The sequence below is a fragment of the Hyla sarda genome, chromosome 9 (genome assembly GCF_029499605.1).
Source record: "Hyla sarda isolate aHylSar1 chromosome 9, aHylSar1.hap1, whole genome shotgun sequence".
NCBI classification, from domain to species: domain Eukaryota; kingdom Metazoa; phylum Chordata; class Amphibia; order Anura; family Hylidae; genus Hyla; species Hyla sarda.
Window position 1 is genome coordinate 170386593 of NC_079197.1, and position 15637 is coordinate 170402229.

The 15637-nt window shown below is 43.1% G+C and overlaps 1 long non-coding RNA gene across 1 annotated transcript; it reads right to left on the reverse strand.

The window, feature by feature from the left end:
• Nucleotides 1-235: 235 nt before the first annotated feature.
• Nucleotides 236-15285, reverse strand: LOC130290979 (uncharacterized). Its single transcript, XR_008847757.1, has 4 exons — nucleotides 15199-15285; nucleotides 6877-7128; nucleotides 3988-4048; nucleotides 236-635 (listed from the first exon to the last, which is right to left on the reverse strand). It is a non-coding gene; the product is annotated as an uncharacterized LOC130290979 (long non-coding RNA).
• Between the last annotated feature and the right edge of the window lie 352 nt (nucleotides 15286-15637).

Genomic DNA, 15637 nt, shown 5'->3' on the forward strand with positions numbered 1-15637 from the left:
GATAGGGAGGAATAAAGGATTGTCCACAACCAGAATTGTAGTAAACTGGAAATAACTTTACTGCAGATTTTATGCAGGATGAAATCAGCAAACAACAATCACTGACGAAGCAGGACACTCATGTCCAAATTAGCTACCTTCAAACCAAAGAATACTCAAATTATAGCTAAAAATTATCCAAATCTTTATTGAAAAAAGTCTATAAAAACTATAACAAATACTTATATCATAAAATACCAGAGATGGTAGGGCTCAAATTGTAGAGAGCCTACACAGGAACAATCCCCCTATATTATATCAGGGTCAATCCCCTACTACAACCTGACGCATTTCCCCGTACAGTTGATATCATTACGGTTCATCAGGGGTTAGATGCGTTTCCAGTACAGTTTATATAATTACGGTTCATCAGGGGTTCATTGAGTGGGAGAGTAAGATGTAAAGTATCATTCCATTCTGTATAACGGACAAACATAGCAACAAATAGCAAGCACTAGAAAAAACAATGGCACATAAGACAATTTGGAGTATACAATGTTAATTTGATTCTTGTATTGGAGATTCCTAGAGGCAAAACGTGCCATCAGATATATCTTTGGGACTCAGTGAATATCCTTAAAGACTGTTGTTTATACCTAAAACATAAACAGACAAAAGGTAGCAAAAGCGAGCAGACAAAAATACATTTATACATCAATAGATGAAGCACACATATAGCACATATAGCTCACAATATACAAAAATTAATCATCATTTCTTTCATAAATGGCCTCCATTAACTAGACTAAGAATTTATCATATAGATAAAATTACTTAGATTTCACCAGAGACAACCATTAACCTCTTCAGGACACAGGGCGTATGGATACGCCCTGCATTCCGAGTCCTTAAGGACCGAGGGCGTATTCATATGCCCGTGGGAAATCCGGTCCCCACCGCTAGCCGGTTGGGGACCGGAGCCGGATGCCTGCTGAAATCATTCAGCAGGCACCCTGGCACATCGCCCAGGGGGGTCCTGAGACCCCCCCATGTCGGCGATCGGAGAAAATCGCATGTCAATTCAGACATGCGATTTTCTCCAATTCCGGGCTGATCGGGTCTCTGGTGACCCGATCACCCGGAAAATAGGGCTGATCGGAGTTGTTAGCAACAGCCCCGATCAGCCTAAAGGATAGGAGTGAGGTCGCAAAGCTGCGATCTACTCCTCTCCCCTGCCATTACTCAGAACGGAGTTCTGACCAATGGCAGCGCAGGACAGGGGGTTGCCATGGCAACCCCCCGTTCTGCCCGCCCCTGGATGTCGAGGGGCTCTGGAAAGAAGATGGAGGCCGTACCTGCAGGAGAAGATGCCTGGGGAACTGGGATCTTCGCTGGAGCCTGCAGGATCCTGATCAGGTAGGGAATCGACAGTGGCGGGGGGGGGGGGGGATTGAAAGTGAAAGTAAATCGATCTTTACTGTGGCAACCACTAGGGGGGCCAAACTGCAACTCCCAGCATGCCCAGAGAGCCAAAGGCTTTCTGGGCATGCTGGGAGTTGTAGTTTTGCAACATCTGGAGGGTCACAGTTTGGAGACCACTGTTACAGTGGTGCCCAAACAGTAGCCCTCCAGATGTTGCCAAACTACAACTCTCAGCATGCCTCGACTGCCCAGGCATGCTGGGAGTTGTAGTTCTGTAACATCTGTCCCTTCAGATTTAGCAATTTTCATGACATTTTTGAAAATTGCTGCTCTACTTTGAAGCCCTCTAATTTGTTCAAAAAGCAAAAGTATGTCCATTTTATGATGCCAACATAAAGTGGACATATTGTGTTTGTGAAGAAAAATAAAATTTATTTGGAATATCCATTTTCCTTACAATTAGAGAGCTTCAAAGTTAGAAAAATGCTAAATTTTCAAAATTTTCATGAAATTTTGGGATTTTTCACCAAAAAAGGATGCAATTAATACCGAAAATTTACCACCAAAATAAAGTAGAATATGTCACGAAAAAACTATCTCAGAATCAGAATATTCGGTAAAAGTGTTTTCGCGTTATTAATTAGTAAAGTGACGGTGGTCATAATTGCGAAAAAGGGCTCAGTCCTTAAGGTGAAAAAGGGCTACATCCTTAAGGGGTTAAATAGGGCAATACGTATTAATAAATATACCTCCATATGTACCTCCTCCAATTCAGTCTGCAGATAAATATATAACCAAGATAAAAGCCTCCAATTTGTTCAATAAAGGAAATGGAGACTTACAATATGTATGTTCCCATAGCTGTATTGACTATAAATTGTCCACATTAGTCCACATATCAATAATAATACAAGCAGGAATACCTTATCATTTTGTCCCATGTAATATCCAGATAGAGAATTGCTTTGCTAAAGAAGGACTGTCTGACCTTCCTATAACACTGTGATGAACAAGATAACACACTGGACAAAACCTAGTGATACCAAAGGAGAAATAATGGGGGTAAACTATATCCTAAATCCTCCCCAGATCTCTCATTTTTGCATAATAGGAAGAAGGTTTATGAGATAATAATATGTGAAGAGCAGAGGAACACGGAAGCTTGGAATCGAGCTGTCGCAGAAATCACTGGATTCGGTACGTATCTTAAAGGGTACCTCTCACCAAATAAACTTTTGATATATTTTAGATTAATGAATGTTGAATAACTTTCCAATAGCATGTTAATGAAAAATATGCTTCTTTCTATTGTATTTTTCCCGATCAGTCCTGTCAGCAAGCATTTCTGACGCATGCTGGAGTCCTAAACACTCAGAGCTGCCAGCCTGCTTTGTTCACAGCCAAACAGGCTGTGAACAAAGCAGGCTGGCAGCTCTGAGTGTTCTCCTTTGAGAACAAAGCAGACTGGCAGCTCGTAGTGTTTAGGACTCCAGCATGAGTCTGAAATGCTTGCTGCCAGGACTGGTAGGGAGACCCCTAGTGGCCATTTCTTCAAAGTGGAAAATTAAATAGAAAGAAGCATATTTTTTAATAACATGCAATTGTGAAGTTATTCTGCATACATTAATCTATAATATATCAAAAGTTTTTTTGATGAGAGGTACCCTTTAAGTTATATTTATTGTCACACAACGCATTTCTGGATATGAGTGGGATATTATTCAGGAGGTATCTGACGAGGGAATCCATTTGTCAGATACCTCCCGAATAATATCCCACTCCACGAATGAAATAATAAGATGTAGGGATAGTACAAATTGTGTGTCATCCTTTGTGATCTATTTATTGTTATGTAAGTGTGGTATCCAATATATTGGACGAACGGTACAGAGCTTACGTGCGAGGATGAATAAACATCGTGCAAATATTGCCAAAAAATTCATGCAACATTCTGTTTCTAGGCATATTACTTTAAATCATGCAGAAAATACTGATTGCCTATCTGTTTTTATAATTGAAAAAATATCAGAAAAAGTCCCAAATCGATACCAACAACTTATTAACAGGGAATCCTATTGGATTTTCCGTTTTAACACTATGTGGCCGGAGGGTTTAAATGAATGTATTGAAAAAACAGATTTTTAAGTAATATGTAATTTTTCCCCTTGCACTAAGTGGCTTGGTATTGTTCTATTATTTATATGATAATGGCTAATGACCATTACTGTTGTATATTTTAATTGATGTTTTATCTGTTGCGATACGTCACTTCCTTTTCGTGACATCACTTCTGTTTGTCTATTTAAACTGACGGTATCTAGTTGTATGTATCCCACCTGAAGAAAGGATCAGTTTATATCCAGAAACGCGTTGTGTGACAATAAATATAACTTAAGATACGTACCGAATCCAGTGATTTCTGCGACAGCGCGATTCCAAGCTTCCGGTTTCCTCTGCTCTTCACATATTCGTTCACACTGGTGGATCCAGCGTGGGAAGCCGCAGCAGTTGCAATTCTACAAGCGATCATCAGTTTTGTGCCTGGAAATTGCACAACTACACCAGGTGAGTGTATTCCTCACTGACCTTGGTGTTCCATTGCCGAGAAAGGATCCTACACAGGAGCGCACTGTTTGTCCCTCTTGTCCTATAAGATAATAAGCCTTTGTTACCTCTATATACCACGGACTATGATACAACCCAAAGTGTAAAGCTCCAGCTCCATTCCAATCCTACTGTTGCTGTTGCATCTAGATGAACAACATAGAATGAATATGGCTATCTACCGATACCTCCACACTGCCATCCTTACACAATCGTTCTTACCTCCACTCTGTATAAAGCACAATGAATGTCCACTACAGTCCTGGATTCCTGCTGGTGGCACTAACCTGGAGCACCCGTGCCCCTTAAATAGCCCTATCCCCACGTGCACATCCGCATCCCGGCTCGAGACGCCAGAGACGTCACTTCCGGTTGCACCTGCAGAATCAACAGAATAGCTGCGCGTATTAGATACGTTCCACGCCTCGTCATCCAGCTTCCTGTTTGCGTTTCACCTATGTATACTATGCGCTCCAAAAGGTGCTCACGCTATAATATGCGTTCCACACCTCATCTAAGTGTATCAGCGGCCCTTTTTCCCCTACGGCTCCATTCTCACAAATACCATTAAAGTCTGGAGAACCCGGATAAAGACAATAACAAGCAAAAATCCACAATTCCAGGAAATAAACATCCTGTTGGTTAGAGATACATATGGAAATACTATGACCAATAAAATTCTTTACAATACTACAGTAGGCCAGTTATGATTACAAAAAGATTCATAGATTATAATTAGTACAAAAATTACTATGCAGATAGCAAAAGATTAATGTATGGGGGGATAGAGATAGGGGGAACTTATCCAAATCTTATGCACTCTGGAAAATGCCAAATTTAGTATCCATAAGACTATATATTATAAAAAAAAATAAAAAAAAAGGGGTGTGATAATATACCATCACCCAAACAACATGATAAGTACAATTCCTTGGCTCATTAGAGCCGATGAATATGGTTCTCTCAAACAATTAAGGTCCCTTATTAGTCTATGTTGACATTAGTCAAATGTATCACATTACACCCTCAGTGACATCTCAACAACCACTAAATATAAACCTAAATGAAGCATCCATAGGAGAGTCGTTCATTGAGACCCAAGGGTACAACCGACTTCATCCTATGGATCCATTCCGCCTCCTTATGTAGAATTTTTTTTTTATCCCATTTGCCTCCTCTTGGAGATCTGTGTACCACTTCTATCACACAAAACTTAATTTCATTGGTGTTAGCCCCATGTTTCTCAATGACATGCTGCGCCACAGGAGAATCCCTCCTATTGTCAATGTAACCAACATGTTCTCTTATACACTTTTTAAAGGCCCTTTTAGTTTTGCCCACATGTTGCATGGGGCAGGTGTATGCACAAATATAAATCACCCCCTCAGTTTCACAGTTAGCAAAGTTACGGATATCATAGGTTCTATTAGTCACTACACTAGAAAAGGTTTTGGTTTGTAAAACAGAAGCACACGCCTTACATCTGCCACACCGAAATGTACCCAGGGATCGCCTTTCGAGCCACGTACCCTCTCTCTTAATGCCCTGGAAATGGCTTCTCACCAGTCTATCTCTTAGTGATCTCCCTTTTCTGTACGTGATCGAAGGGGTTTTCAGTAAAACATCAACTAGATCTTTAATGGCGTGTAACAGATACAGGAACAGACACAATGGAATTTTCGGGAAGTCTTACCGTGCTGCCAATCTCCGAGAATCAGGTATGGACTATTGATTATGAATTGACAAGGTTTATTTCACACACACAACGCGTTTCAAGGCCGAGATGGCCTTTTCATCAGGCGTGCAACACAGATAAAAATGCCAGTATATATAGGAAACAATATGAAAATACATAACAGAAATGACGGAAAAAAATGGGAGGGGTAAACATTAAAAAATGTTCACATTACAAGTGCATCCAAATGACAACGGGTCACAATGCAAAAATTACAATGCAAGAAATATATTAACAAAATCATTAAAAATAGATTGTCCTACATATATAAATGATAGATTAATAGCAGTGCAAATGTATAAATAAATGAGCCTTCACCTTACAGTTCTCTCGATCATCTCCTTAAGCCCTTCTGCGTTTAAAGTGTTAATTTTAAAAATCCAGAAAGACTCGCGATTTATCAGTTGCTGGAAACGGTTTGAGCTGTGTATGTGAAATAAACCTCGTCAATTCATAATCAATAGTCCATACCTGATTTTGGGAGATTGGCAGCGCGGGAAGACTTCCCAAAAATTCCATTGTGTCTGTTCCTATATGCTTGGCATCATGGGAATTGTACGGACCCATAGAAATAAGTTAGCATATCAGTTTTACCGTATTGTGAACTCCGGAAAAATTATTGCCTCACAAAATTGCGCAATCCCATATTTTTTTCAATTTTGTCCTACATATAATTTTCTTTTCTGGTTTTGTAAAACATTATATGATAAAATAAAGTGTGCCAATGAAAAGTAGGGTCACATGTAGGGTCTCATGTAGGGTCACATGACCTGAAATGCTTCATCAGTGTTTCTCCATGTTCATGGTATGTTTTATTCCTGTGTCTCCATGATGGAAGTTTTTATCAAATAAACCTGACGTTTTTGCATGATGCTGGCCCGCTACGCTTTTTGTCTGTTAATGAAAAGTACAACTTGTCCTTATAAAATGTTGTCAGTGCCCTAATAATACTTTGTCTGTGGAAAAATAGAAAAGTAATTGGTCTTAGAAGGTGAGGAGGAAAGAAAACGTGAGACAAAAAATTGCCAGGTTATCCATGTTAAAGATATATTCGTTTGATGAAATCAAATATAGAAAAAAAATCGGAATCAGTAGGCAAAATAAACAACAACTATAAAAGTATGTTTTGGACTCACTCCTTATTTTGGTTAATAAAAACTGATGCAAAATACTGTCTGAAAGTGAAGAAAATTTCTTCTATTTTCTGTGACTGGTCAAATGTGGATGAGTCCTGTAAAAGCATTTTACAAAGCTTTTATGGCCGTTGGCACTCCTCCCATCAGTAATGCCGCACTTTTATTTCTCGGAGGGGAATTCCACAAGGTTGTGGCTGCAGCCAATGTATAAAAATGTACCCCGAGTATCACATGTTACCAGGTAGACAGTTCCTGTAAAGTGTAGAAAATCAATGTTAAGCCATTGTGTTTGTTGGAGATTGCTTTATTAGACTTGTGTTGTCATTGTACACTATCACAGACTGTCCACTAGAGGAGCTGTTCTATCACAAAACAAGTGTACAATTTAGTGTTTCCCAACCAGGGTGCCTCCAGCTGTTACTAACCTACAACTCCCACCATGCCCGGAAAGCCTTTGGCTATCTGGACATGCTGGGAGTTGTAGTTTTACAACAGCTGGAGGCACCCTGGATGGGAAACACTGGTATAATTAAATGTGCTCCCTTTAATCGTGAGAAAATGACACCAGAAAAAATAAATGCAGCAGCTAGATGTAAACTATAATTCAACAAAGAAATATAACACGCTACATCGACGATGTGCTTTTTTGTATGGCATGTTTCCTCACTTGTGGTGCATTTTTTTGAGTCAGTGACAGCAGTGGCGTTGCTAGGGTTGGTGTCACCCGGTGCGGTAGAAAATGGTGTCACCCCCATACGTACCCCCTCCCCCCAGTAAGTTTTTAGCCTGTTGTGACAGACACCACTGTTGTAGCGCATTGTGAGAAATTCCAGTATAATAATCAGATATACCAGTTGCCACAGAATAGGAAAGTGTTAAGGAAGTTTTCACCATTGAAATATACAGCTCCCAGAATTACTTAAAGGGGTACTCCACTGGAAAACATTTACTTTTATATCAACTGGTGCCAGAAAGTTAAACAGATTTTTAAATTACTTCTATTTAAAATATTAATCCTTACAGTACTTATCAGCTGCTGTATGCTCCACAGGAAGTTGTGTAGTTCTTTCCAGTCTGACCACAGTGCTATTTGCTGACACCTCTGTCCATGTCAGGAACTGTCCAGAGCAGGATAGGTTTGCTATGGGGATTTGCTCCTACTATGGACAGTTCTTGACATGGACAAAGGTGTCAGCACAGAGCACTGTGGTCAGACAGAAAATAAATTAAAAAAGAAAAGAACTTCCTGTGAATCACTTATACAGCAGCTAATAAGTACTGGAAGGATTAAGATTTTTAAATAGAAGTAATTTACAAATCTGTTTAACTTTGTAGCACCAATTGATAAAAAAAAAAATAATGTTTTCCAGTAGAGTACCCCTTTGAGCAGTGGTGAGGTTATGCTGGGAGTTGTAGTTTCACTCACCATAACTGTAGAACTTACAAGTGACTACAGCTCTGATAGGACATAGAGAGGAGAATGTACAATGATATCAGTGACTACAGGTGATGTCTTCTCTATAGTGAGAATACACAATGATATCAATGATTACAGGTGACGTCTTCTCTATAGTGAGGAGAATACACAATGATATCAGTGACTACAGGTGACGTCTTCTCTATAGTGTGGAGAATACACAATGATATCAGTGACTACAGGTGACGTCTTCTCTATAGTGAGGAGAATACACAATTATATCAGTGACTACAGGTGACGTCTTCTCTATAGTCAGGAGAATACACAATGATATCATTGACTACAGGTGACGTCTTCTCTATAGTGAGAAGAATACACAATGATATCAGTGACTACAGGTGACGTCTTCTCTATAGTGAGGAGAATACACAATGATATCAGTGATTACAGGTGACGTCTTCTCTATAGTGAGGAGAATACACAATGATATCAGTGACTACAGGTGACGTCTTCTCTATAGTGAGGAGAATACACAATGATATCAGTGATTACAGGCGACGTCTTCTCTATAGTCTTCCCTTATCTAATTCAGATGGTACATACCGCCAGGACTTGTTCCAGCTAAAACTTCTGTCTGCAGAATGTGACGCCCAGACGTCTCCTCTCTATGTCAGCGCATTCTCATCCTTTATATGAAAACAGTTATTATTATAAACCTGCCAGACACAGTATCCTCTAAATATAATACTACTATACACTATACTCTTTGATTATAAATCTTCCATACACCATACCCACTGAATATAATACTACCACACACTGTACATTCTGAATATAATACCAACATATACTGTACACTCTGAATATAAATCTGCCACATACTGTAACCCTGAATATAATACCGCCACACACTGTACCCTCTGAATATAATACTACCACCCACTGCGCCCTCTGAATATAATACTACCACACACTGCGCCCTCTGAATATAATACTACCACACACTGTGCCCTCTGAATATAAACTGCCACACACTGCACCCCTGAATATAAATCTGCCACATACTGTACCCCTGAATATAATACCGCCACACGCTGTACCCACTGAATATAATACTACCACATATTGTACCCTCTGAATATAATACTACCACCCACTGCGCCCTCTGAATATAATACTACCACAAACTGCGCCCCCTGAATATAAATCTGCCACATAGTGTACCCTCTGAATATAAATCTGCCACATACTGTACCCCTGAATATAAATCTGCCACATACTGTACCCCTGAATATAATACTACCACCCACTGCACCCTCTGAATATAATACTTAGAGATGAGCGAACTACAGTAAATTCGATTCGTCACAAACTTCTCGGCTCGGCAGTTGATGACTTTTCCTGCATAAATTAGTTCAGCTTTCAGGTGCTCCCGTGGGCTGGAAAAGGTGGATACAGTCCTAGGAGAACTAATTTACGCAGGATAAGTCATCAACTGCCGAGCCGAGAAGTTCGAGACAAATCGAATTTACTGTAAGTTCGCTCATCTCTAATAATACTACCACAAACTGCGCCCTCTGAATATAATACTACCACAAACTGCGCCCTATGAATATAATACTACCACAAACTGCACCCTCTAAATATAATACTACCACAAACTGCGCCCTCTGACTATAATACTACCACAAACTGCGCCCTATGAATAACATTGCCATACAGTGCACCCTCTGAATATAATACCACAACCGCAGTAACACCCCTCAACATCCGTTAGCTGATGCTATTACCACGGGAGGGGGGGTATTGGTGGTGTTGCTAGTGGATGATGGGGGTGCTACTACTGGGGGGTGTTGCTGGAGGATGATGAGGGTGCTACTGGCCATCCCCCCTGGCAGTACCACCCCCATCATCCATCGGCAGGATCATCCTCCTGGCAGGAGCACCGCCATCATCCACCACCAGGATCTGCTGATGGAGGTGCTGCTGCTGGGGGGTGGGTGTTGCTGGTGGATGATGAGGGTGCTACTGCCAGGGGGGAGCATTAGGTAGGCAGCAGTTCCCCCACATTAGGTAGGTAGCAGTTTCCCCACATTAGGTAGCATCTTTTCCCCACATTAGGCAGCATAGATTCCCCACATGTGGTACCAGTTCCCCCACATTAGGTAGGTACCAGTTACCCCACATTAGGTAGCAATTTCCCCACATTAGGTAGCACAGATTCCCCACATTATGTAGCAGTTTCCCCACATTAGGTAGCATACATTCCCCACATTTGGTAGCACATATTACCCACATAAGGTAGCACAGATTACCCACATAAGGTAGCATAGACTCCCCACATAAGGTAGCACAGATTTCCCACATTAGGTAGCATAGACTCCCCACATTAGGTAGCATAGACTCCGCACACTTGGTAGTAGTTTCCCCACATTAGGCCGCAGGTTCCCCACAATGGGTCAAAGTCTCCCCACATTAGATCGCTGGTTCAATCCCCCCCCCCCCCCCCACCCCCACACACACACAAAAAACCACATACAACACAGAGAGACACACACACACAAACACACACACAGTCAGATAGACACACACTCACAGACAGACACAGAGTCACACACACAGAGTCACATACACACACAGTCACACACACACAGAGTCACATACACACACAGTCACACACACACAGAGTCACATACACACACAGTCACACACACACAGAGTCACACACACACACACACACAGAGTCACATACACACACACAGTCACATACACACACAGTCACACACACACAGAGTCACATACATACACACACAGTCACACACACAGAGTCACATAACACACAATCACACACACACAGTCACACACACACAGAGTCACATACATACACACACAGTCACACACACAGAGTCACATAACACACAATCACACACACACAGAGTCACACACACACAGAGTCACATACATACACACACAGTCACACACACAGAGTCACATAACACACAATCACACACACACAGAGTCACACACACACAGAGTCACATACATACACACACAGTCACACACACAATCACACACACACAGAGTCACACACACACAGAGTCACACACACACAGAGTCACATACATACACACACAGTCACACACACAGAGTCACATAACACACAATCACACACACACAGAGTCACACACACACAGAGTCACATACATACACACACAGTCACACACACAATCACACACACACAGAGTCACACACACACAGAGTCACATACATACACACACACACACACACAGAGTCACATACACACACAGACAGAGAGACAGACACGCACACTCACCCATCCAGCAGCGCTCCTTCTCACCTGGCGCCCTGCGAGTGACGTCACTGACGTCCTCCTGCGCAGCCATGCAGTGTGACGTCAGGCCGGCGCAGACGTGGGAGCGGAGGCCGGGCACAGTGCTTGTAACGGCGAGGGGATGTGATGACGGACGGGCGCACAGTGCAGGTGAAAGAGGGGGGGTTGCTGACGGACGGAAGGGCGCACCGCACACACAGCGCGGGGGGGGGGGGGGGGGGGGGAAGGGTGGCCGGTCAAGCACAGATGGGGGGTGTCTGTGTAGCGGGGGGGGGGGGGGCTGCGGAGCATCTTGGTGTCACCCCATTAGGTTGGTGTCACCCGGTGCGGGCCGCACCCCCCGCACCCGGGTCGCAACGCCACTGAGTGACAGTATGCCAAATACACAGGTGTGAAATTTTTTCACCCAGTTTGCGCCATTTTTTTTCCCCAAAGACCTCTATAGTTTTTTTTTCTGCTTAAAAAACACACGTGTAAATGTGTGTTTGCATTTTTGTGGCATTTCAATAAAAATCCATGCATCACATGATCAAAGAATTATGTGGTTCGTTAATGAGAAAAATGGCACTGAAAAAAATTGCAACTACAAAAAATGCATATACTAAAACATACAAAAGCCAGAAAAACCTGCACATATTGTACCCTCTGAATATAATACTACCACCCACTGCGCCCTCTGAATATAATACTACCACAAACTGCGCCCCCTGAATATAAATCTGCCACATAGTGTACCCTCTGAATATAAATCTGCCACATACTGTACCCCTGAATATAAATCTGCCACATACTGTACCCCTGAATATAATACTACCACCCACTGCACCCTCTGAATATAATACTTAGAGATGAGCGAACTACAGTAAATTCGATTCGTCACAAACTTCTCGGCTCGGCAGTTGATGACTTTTCCTGCATAAATTAGTTCAGCTTTCAGGTGCTCCCGTGGGCTGGAAAAGGTGGATACAGTCCTAGGAGAACTAATTTACGCAGGATAAGTCATCAACTGCCGAGCCGAGAAGTTCGAGACAAATCGAATTTACTGTAAGTTCGCTCATCTCTAATAATACTACCACAAACTGCGCCCTCTGAATATAATACTACCACAAACTGCGCCCTATGAATATAATACTACCACAAACTGCACCCTCTAAATATAATACTACCACAAACTGCGCCCTCTGACTATAATACTACCACAAACTGCGCCCTATGAATAACATTGCCATACAGTGCACCCTCTGAATATAATACCACAACCGCAGTAACACCCCTCAACATCCGTTAGCTGATGCTATTACCACGGGAGGGGGGGTATTGGTGGTGTTGCTAGTGGATGATGGGGGTGCTACTACTGGGGGGTGTTGCTGGAGGATGATGAGGGTGCTACTGGCCATCCCCCCTGGCAGTACCACCCCCATCATCCATCGGCAGGATCATCCTCCTGGCAGGAGCACCGCCATCATCCACCACCAGGATCTGCTGATGGAGGTGCTGCTGCTGGGGGGTGGGTGTTGCTGGTGGATGATGAGGGTGCTACTGCCAGGGGGGAGCATTAGGTAGGCAGCAGTTCCCCCACATTAGGTAGGTAGCAGTTTCCCCACATTAGGTAGCATCTTTTCCCCACATTAGGCAGCATAGATTCCCCACATGTGGTACCAGTTCCCCCACATTAGGTAGGTACCAGTTACCCCACATTAGGTAGCAATTTCCCCACATTAGGTAGCACAGATTCCCCACATTATGTAGCAGTTTCCCCACATTAGGTAGCATACATTCCCCACATTTGGTAGCACATATTACCCACATAAGGTAGCACAGATTACCCACATAAGGTAGCATAGACTCCCCACATAAGGTAGCACAGATTTCCCACATTAGGTAGCATAGACTCCCCACATTAGGTAGCATAGACTCCGCACACTTGGTAGTAGTTTCCCCACATTAGGCCGCAGGTTCCCCACAATGGGTCAAAGTCTCCCCACATTAGATCGCTGGTTCAATCCCCCCCCCCCCCCCCACCCCCACACACACACAAAAAACCACATACAACACAGAGAGACACACACACACAAACACACACACAGTCAGATAGACACACACTCACAGACAGACACAGAGTCACACACACAGAGTCACATACACACACAGTCACACACACACAGAGTCACATACACACACAGTCACACACACACAGAGTCACATACACACACAGTCACACACACACAGAGTCACACACACACACACACACAGAGTCACATACACACACACAGTCACATACACACACAGTCACACACACACAGAGTCACATACATACACACACAGTCACACACACAGAGTCACATAACACACAATCACACACACACAGTCACACACACACAGAGTCACATACATACACACACAGTCACACACACAGAGTCACATAACACACAATCACACACACACAGAGTCACACACACACAGAGTCACATACATACACACACAGTCACACACACAGAGTCACATAACACACAATCACACACACACAGAGTCACACACACACAGAGTCACATACATACACACACAGTCACACACACAATCACACACACACAGAGTCACACACACACAGAGTCACACACACACAGAGTCACATACATACACACACAGTCACACACACAGAGTCACATAACACACAATCACACACACACAGAGTCACACACACACAGAGTCACATACATACACACACAGTCACACACACAATCACACACACACAGAGTCACACACACACAGAGTCACATACATACACACACACACACACACAGAGTCACATACACACACAGACAGAGAGACAGACACGCACACTCACCCATCCAGCAGCGCTCCTTCTCACCTGGCGCCCTGCGAGTGACGTCACTGACGTCCTCCTGCGCAGCCATGCAGTGTGACGTCAGGCCGGCGCAGACGTGGGAGCGGAGGCCGGGCACAGTGCTTGTAACGGCGAGGGGATGTGATGACGGACGGGCGCACAGTGCAGGTGAAAGAGGGGGGGTTGCTGACGGACGGAAGGGCGCACCGCACACACAGCGCGGGGGGGGGGGGGGGGGGGGAAGGGTGGCCGGTCAAGCACAGATGGGGGGTGTCTGTGTAGCGGGGGGGGGGGGGGCTGCGGAGCATCTTGGTGTCACCCCATTAGGTTGGTGTCACCCGGTGCGGGCCGCACCCCCCGCACCCGGGTCGCAACGCCACTGAGTGACAGTATGCCAAATACACAGGTGTGAAATTTTTTCACCCAGTTTGCGCCATTTTTTTTCCCCAAAGACCTCTATAGTTTTTTTTTCTGCTTAAAAAACACACGTGTAAATGTGTGTTTGCATTTTTGTGGCATTTCAATAAAAATCCATGCATCACATGATCAAAGAATTATGTGGTTCGTTAATGAGAAAAATGGCACTGAAAAAAATTGCAACTACAAAAAATGCATATACTAAAACATACAAAAGCCAGAAAAACCTGCATCTTTTTTTAGATAAGAAAACAGTATGTAAAAAAAGAATGTGTAAAAAAGCCTAAATACCTTTGTGCCAATTTTTAGGCCAGTGGCATCTATGGCATTCTCTACGAATGGTTGTTGTTGTTGTTTTTTTTGCCCCCTGGCTCTTTTCCCATAGATTTCTCTATGACTTTTTAACTAACTTGAAAAACACCAGTCAGTGATACTAAATAAAAAAAAAAAAACACCACCGATTGTGATGGCATAGCAGGGACAGAATTAGAATCCAAAGGGCCCCAGGGAAAATTTTGGACATGCCCTCCACCCCCAATGATTGTGATTACAGTGACATTCAGTGACTCACAGGTGACGTCTTTTTGGAGTTGTTCTCTTTTTAAAAAAAAAATTTCCTCCATCCAGCTCAGACAGCCATGATGACTTCATTGAGTCATGACTTATCTCAGCAGAACCTGCCGGACAATTATCTTACACATTTCCCCACCCATAGTGCCCCAAATGGTAA